Source organism: Lactuca virosa, chromosome 4, assembly GCF_052849685.1.
Source record: "Lactuca virosa cultivar CGN04683 chromosome 4, Lactuca_virosa_CGN04683_v6, whole genome shotgun sequence".
In the NCBI taxonomy this organism is placed as follows: domain Eukaryota; kingdom Viridiplantae; phylum Streptophyta; class Magnoliopsida; order Asterales; family Asteraceae; genus Lactuca; species Lactuca virosa.
This window is the reverse complement of record NC_136429.1, coordinates 306,394,565-306,402,327: the sequence shown is the minus strand read 5'-3', so window position 1 is coordinate 306,402,327 and position 7,763 is coordinate 306,394,565. Positions and strand designations below refer to the sequence as shown.

Genomic DNA, 7,763 nt, shown 5'->3' with positions numbered 1-7,763 from the left:
CCGAAACTATTTTTTTTTAATTGGTAGGCAAGGACAAGTCAGTTGTTTTGTGGAGTATTCAAGATCATATTTCCACTTTAGCAACATATTCAGGGGCAACAAAGTCTCCTGGATCTAATGGTGGCAAAAGCTCAAAGACTGAAGATAAAGTTATTGAGAGCCGTAAAATTAAACCAAGGTGTATCTTTCAAGGGAATCAAGATACTGTTGAGGATGTATAATTTTGCCCCTCTAGGTAAATGATCTAACATGATCTTTTTCTATCTTATATTTATAGTGATGATGATGATGACAGTTTTTGATTTACTAACTGGAAGTTTTTGTTATGAATAATAGTGCACAAGAATTTTGTAGTGTTGGTGATGATTCTTGTCTTATTCTATGGGATGCAAGAACCGGATCTTCTCCAGTTGTTAAGGTGACTTTAATTTTTCATTTTGGATAATAAAGTTTGAAAAGTCTCTTGTTTATAAAATGTATTTTGTTATATGTATGATGGTTTGCAGGTGGAAAAAGCTCACAATGCCGATCTCCATTGTGTTGATTGGAACCCAATTGATGAAAATTTCATTTTGACTGGGTAAATCACATCACATTATCTCTATATATTCTCCTACTTTTACTTAATTCTTTTTTAAAAAAAATTATTATGATTTTTAATATTTTAGGTCTGCTGATAACACTGTTCGTTTGTTTGATCGTCGAAACCTTACTTCTAATGGGATTGGATCACCCGTTCACATTTTTACAAACCACAATGCTGCTGTACTTTGTGTACACATGTATGCATAGCAGGTGATGATGGAGGCAGGTGATGTGTATGTATCACATAATCATATTCTTGAATTGATGTTTTCTTTTCTTTAATTTATTTTCACAATAATTACCTGTCATATTTTCAGTGGTGCTGTTCTATCACACTCTTTTGAGCTAGAGTCAACAGTAAAAACTGTCTTTTACAGCACACCTACTGTTATTACATTCCGTGTCCCCACAAAGGCTGCACTATAGGTTTGATTCATGGAAATATGAAGTTATTTTATTATTATAATTTATAAATATATATTATATTATGTGTTTAGTCTTACAATCTTTTTTACTATAGTAGGAAGCATATTCAACCCCACTTCTGCCTCTTGAAATCCTATCAGATAAGCCACGTGAGAACACATTTGATCTTGTAAGTCTTTTACTTTTTAAAACAAATTTATATAAATTGATTTAGAATTGAAATAAAAGTCATCTTAACTAATAATGCATTGCTGTGTTGTTATGCATGAATGTGTGCTTTGATGGATGCTACTCTTCCAGGCTACGGTATGGAGTGCCCTTTTTATCAATTACCAATGTTTTTCTTTATATTGGTGATCTGGTTTTAGAAATTTGGATAGGTAATAAAAAATCATTTCCCCTTTTATTTAAAAAAAATCGTTATGAATCTACAGTTATTCACATTATTAATCACATGTTATTAGTAATATGAATCGTTATGGTACTGTGTATTATTAATCACATGTTATTCACATGTTATTCACATATGAATCACATGTAATTCATATATGAATTAGATTTGATTCACATGTAATTCACATATGAATTACATGTGATTCACATGTAAATCACATATTAATTACAAATGATTCACATGTAAATCACATATGTGTTATATATGATTCACATGTAAATCGCATGCAATTCACATGTTAATCACATGTAAATCACAAGTGAATCACATATCAATTAAATGTGATTCACATGTAAATCACAAGTGAATTACATGTGATTCACATGTAAATCACAAGTGAATCACATATGAATTACGTCTATATGCACACATGCATTTTGTGCAAGTGTTCTTTGTTAATGACGCATTCTTGCCTAAGAGTTGATGAAGCATTCGTTAAATTTCATTTTTCCAATTGCAGGTGACCATGCTGCAAGGATATTTAACCCTGGAGCTGTAACATCAGGCTACAAAACAAAACAGGTAATAAAAAATCATTTCCCCTTTTATTTAAAAAAAATCGTTATGAATCTACAGTTATTCACATTACTAATCACATGTTATTAGGAATATGAATCGTTATGGTACTGTGTATTATTAATCACATGTTATTTACATGTTATTAACATATGAATCACATGTAATTAATATATGAATTAGATTTGATTCACATGTAATTCACATATGAATTACATGTGATTCACATGTAAATCACATATGAATTACATGTGATTCACATGTAAATCACATGTAATTCACATATTAATCACATGTAATTCACAAGTGAATAATATATCAATTACATGTGATTCACATGTAAATCACAAGTGAATTACATGTGATTCACATGTAAATCACATATGAATTATGTCTATATGCACACATGCATTTTGTGTAAGTGTTCTTCGTTAATTATTTTTTAAAAATTTCTTGTGAATTTCACATTTAAATCTTAAAAGATACAATCATATGTGAATATCACATTATATAATAAAATGTGAATCTTACATGATATATACATGTGCGTGTATTTGCATTAATCAATTTTTTTATTTTATTTTCGTGTAGATTTTGAAGATTTTTGGAAAATATTGAAGAGGTAAAAAGTGATAAATTGAATAAAATATGGAAATCTTGATATGAAGAAATGATAACACTGTGAATCTTTGTATTTCTTTTATATTTTATTTTGTATTGAGTAAAATACTTGTATTATGTTTATAGATTGATTAATAAAAATGAGATTTTTTATAATTTATTTACGAATATTATACTATAAGAAATATGCATATATGCACCTAAAACGTTGATTTTTTAATTAAAAAAATGCAGTTTTGAAAAAAATTGCACTTTTTTTTATAAAAAATGCAGGTTTTTTTTTTTTTTTTTTTTTTTTTTTTTTTTTTTTTTTTGTAAAAAATGCAGTTTTTAAAAAAAAAATGCAATTTTTTTAATTCAGGTTTTTTTTTTTAAATGCAGTTTTTTTTGAAAAAAAAATGCTGTTTTTTTTTTGAAAAAATGATGCAGTTTTTTAAAAAATAAATTTTTTTCATTTTTTTTTTAAATTTATGTTTTTCGAAAGAAAAAAAAATCTTAATTTTTTAAAATATTGAAAATTTTTTTTGAAAAAATAAATCCGAAATTTTTAGTTATTTTGTTAATTTTTAGACATTTATATTAATATATTAAATAATATAAAAATTAAATATTAAATGAGATTGATAAGATGACGATCATGTCATTAACGAATTACTTTTGATCCAATGCTCCACTTTTAGTTTTCCGGAAACTTTGAGTTATCAACCGATCTCAACCATATATATATATATATATATATATATATATATATATATATATATATATATATATATATATATATATTCTCTGCCGTTCAAAAAATTTGTTTAACATGAACATCCATTCTGTAAAAGCACGGCTTCCAAATGTAATTAAAATTTCCGAATGACTTCTCTTCTCCTGGAATCTGCACTACAACATGAGCAACATAACTAAAATCAGACAATCACCACCTACTGATCGTGATTTCAAACTAAACGGAAAACTTCAAGAAATGTTGGTAACAAATAGTATAAATCAATGATTATCTAAAACATTGTGAACGGTGTAAAAAAATAGAAAAAATGGGTGTAAAACATATAATGATCACCTAAAGTAGTGGTTTTTTGATATTTAAATAACGTCGTGGTAGTTCACATGAGCCGAAACAGCGCTGATTCCGGCGATTCCTTCATGTCCTTCTTGTCTTCTCCTAATTCACCGTATTTTTAAGAGAGAGAGAGAGAGAGAGAGAGAGAGAGAGAGAGAGAGAGAGAGAGAGAGAGAGAGAGAGAGAGAGAGAGAGAGAGAGAGATAGAGAGAGAGAGAGCACAAATAACCATACAAAAACTAAAATTCTTTTGAATATTATCACTGATGAATATATATCATTATTTGCTGAACACAAAAGCATGGAATTAATTCAATTTAATTCTTATTCATGCATGCACAGATGCCCCGAGTTCTACGTCTATTTAATTGGGCATCCCTTTAACTTGCATGATAACCTTCTTATTTTCTTTGCATTTCCTTTTCTTTTTTCCAGTTAACTAAACTGTTATTTTATTTTCACGATATAGTCATATAGCTTATAAAATATATTTGCAATCACAAAGGATATCAAAGATACATATTTTTAAAAAATTCATAAGAGTTGCTAGCCTTGGTTCGTCTGTATATATGTCATGTAATGGATAACCTTAGAACGGCAATGATAAAACAATAATAGAACCCTTCTTTTCATTATTGGAAAGTCATATTCACTATAATTCATTTGCATTTATATCTCATTTATGCATTTCGTCCAACTAATTAATACTGTTTTAATTATGTGGGGAAAAATAATGAAGAAACCCTGTTTACAGAAAAATTCAAGAGTCGACCGCTGTTTAAATATCTATGTACATTTGTTTTCTTTTGGAATAGACAAAGCTTAACAAAACCAAACCTATCAAGGCGCCACGATTGGAAAAACAAAAAAATAAGTAGTTAAAAGGGCAACAACGTTTGTACAGTACTAGTGGAGCCACAAATTTGATACGAGATACAAACATTGTCAAGATTCACAATATATATAAAAAGTACAAAGAGTTTGTTAACAATTAAAGTTGTAAATCGAAAAAAATATATTTAACCAAAGTTACAAGTGAATCTCCCTAGTCATGTATTGTAATCGATCAATGATATTATCATTAAGAACTTATAAAAACACATATCATACTATATTATAAATGAAATATTTTTTCTTTTACCATATTCATTTGAAACTTTCATGCATTTTTCCTTTCACCACAAATTCATTTGAAACTCCAATGACTTTTCAATTTCTTTCTAATAATGATTATAAGTTGGTTAATAAGATTAAATAAATATCAAATCTAAAGTGTAATCATATATAAACTAAATTTCAATATTAAAAGAATATATCTTTACTTCTACTTATAAAGTTATGTTTTTTAACTTTTTACATATTATACTTAATTTATTAGTTTTAATATATTGTTAGATGTAAGCCATTATTATTTTAAAGCTACAACTTTGGAACAATTTGTATAAATTATTTAAATTATAAAGTTAAAAATAACATTACAGGAACAACTTAAATATAAATTTTAGTTTACCTTAAACAACCTAAATAATATTTTGAAAATAGGTAAAAGTGATAAATTGTAGTGTCTTTCTAATAATAATTATAATTTGATTAATAAGGTTAAATAAATATCAAACCTAAATTGTAATCATAAATAAACTAAATTTCAATATTAAAATAATATCTTTACTTCTACTTATAAAGTTATGTCTTTAACTTTTAACATATTATACTTAATTTATTAGATTTAATATGTTGTTGTATGTAAACCGTTATCAATTTAAAGCTACGACTTTGGAACAGTTTGGACAAAATACTTAAACTGTTAATTTAAATATAACATTACAGTGTCAACTTAAATATAAATTTCAGTTCTACTTAAAAATTCCAATGAATATTTTGTGAATAGTTAAAAATGATAAATTGTAGTGCTAAATGCAAAAACTAAATTATAATATCAATTTAACTAAAATATTTTCTAAAGATATTTGTATAATCGTTAAAAGTTTTCAAATAAGTAGCTTAAAATAACTTACAATAACAATAGTTAAAAATAACTCTATATAAATGATTATATTGTTACCTTTAAAATCAAAAAACAATGTCTGCTGTTTTTTAATTAATTATAATGATAGAAATTAAAACGTTAAGAAAATAAATTTTAAAAAATTAATTAACAATAACAAAACTATAAATAACATTAAGTCATATATTATATTTAATTTTATTCATGACTAACTCGCGGGTAGAAGTCATTCAAACGGTTGAGATTATACAGTTATAATAGATGTATATATTATCATATAATTCAAATTAATCAATATATTATATATCAATTTAGTATACGAATTATTATATCAAATTTACAACATCGTTATTGTTATATTTTAAAAATATAAATATTTGCAAAAATTTTAACTATATGGGTGTTTATGCGCAACGCGCGGGCATTTGCCTAGTTTCTCAGTAAAAGTGAGCAAACAATCATTAAAAACTTGATCATCAATGCTATTACGCAACTTATTTTTGATATATGTCATTCCAAAAAAATATCTCTACCCTTTTTGTAGTGACCATAAAATATATGTTTTATATAGTTATCCTATTCTGATATTAGAAACATGGTACAATCATTTAGCTAGGGTACAATAACATAACGCATGTTTAAAAAGAATTATATATATATATATATATATATATATATATATATATATATATATATATATATATATATATATATCATTTTTTGGGTGATGTTGTACTATCCCCACCGCTTCATGTAGCTCCGTTAGTGTACTTGTGACCAATTACTATCACCAAAGTTACCTCTATGTTTCACCCAATGATAAACCAATGTAATTATTTAATCTGCCGGTGATGAAGGGGTACAATCGACTTTGCGGAAAACCTTATCGTTCCTTACTTTCCAAACACACCTGGGCACGCCTGACACAATGGTATAACTCTTTTTTTAGGAAACGTCCCCGACTAGTGCAAAGTTAATGATGTTTGGTACATTTGAGAATGAATGGATGGGGATATTACACCACATCAAAATTTAAAACAAAAACTTATATGAAAAAAGGGCAAGTAGCTAGCATATACACGGAACAAGACAAGGGGTATATATTTATACACCTTTATTTAACGGTGAAAAAAGTAGGAATATGACCCAGAAAGATCTACAAATATAAAGGAGTGTCTTTAGAGGGACAACTTTAATCTAGATCATAGGGATATACGATTGAATAATGAATCTTGAATTAGTCAAACACCGCCTAGAATCAAAACCGTAAATGTCATCTACAGAGTGATTAAATTTCCAGTAGTTGACATTGGGAGTTGGGTTGAAAGCAATAGCACCTACCTGTAGAGAGCTCTGATATTTCAACAATCAAGTTTGGGAAATTCTTCCAACTGCCAACAAAACTACCGTCTATGACTCTATCTGCAATACGACCTGGCTTGCATTTTTTTAAGTATGAACAAGCGAGTGAAAGGATATGCCAGGGTACTAGAAACCGACCACCGAGTCCAGAAGATAGTCTCTACCTCGAAACCAAAAGAACAATAAATAAAAGCTCTCAACATCAGTTCCCAGACTACCAGGGTCCCTATGTGTGCATGCAACCCTATGTGTGCATTCAAGATTATGTATACCACTAATAATTGATGGGTTTGAGCATAACATACAATCCTATGTGTGCATGCAACCCTAAATAAGATCTACGTTTTCTCTAACTGAACATACAATATGAAGAACCAAGTGTAAACCCTAGATCTCTAAGGAATAATCGAAAATCATAGAAGAAGGGTTATGATACATACCTTTAAGATTGTTTTTGTAAACAATCTTGAATCTATGCTTGAAAGACCTTTGGTAGCAAGTGCCACAAGTGTCGCGCCTCTAATGGTTCACAAACAAATCTAGCAACCAACGAAAACTATAGAGAGATAAAGAGAGGGGAGAAGCATAAATTTCGTCCAAGGCACTTAGAAAGAAGTCATGGAAGAAATTCAACCCTAAGGATGGTTTATATAGGTGTTAGGAAGGTATTGGATAAAGCAGGTATCTCCAAGATAACTCTAATCCCTTAACTTCCTCCTTGAGGC

The 7,763-nt window shown here is 28.0% G+C and overlaps 1 long non-coding RNA gene across 1 annotated transcript; it reads left to right on the top strand.

Moving 5' to 3' along the window:
* The first annotated feature begins 338 nt into the window (after positions 1–338).
* Positions 339–758, top strand: LOC145103951 (uncharacterized). The gene is made up of 3 exons (XR_013706950.1): positions 339–418; positions 507–580; positions 669–758. It is a non-coding gene; the product is annotated as an uncharacterized LOC145103951 (long non-coding RNA).
* The last annotated feature ends 7,005 nt before the right edge of the window (positions 759–7,763 follow it).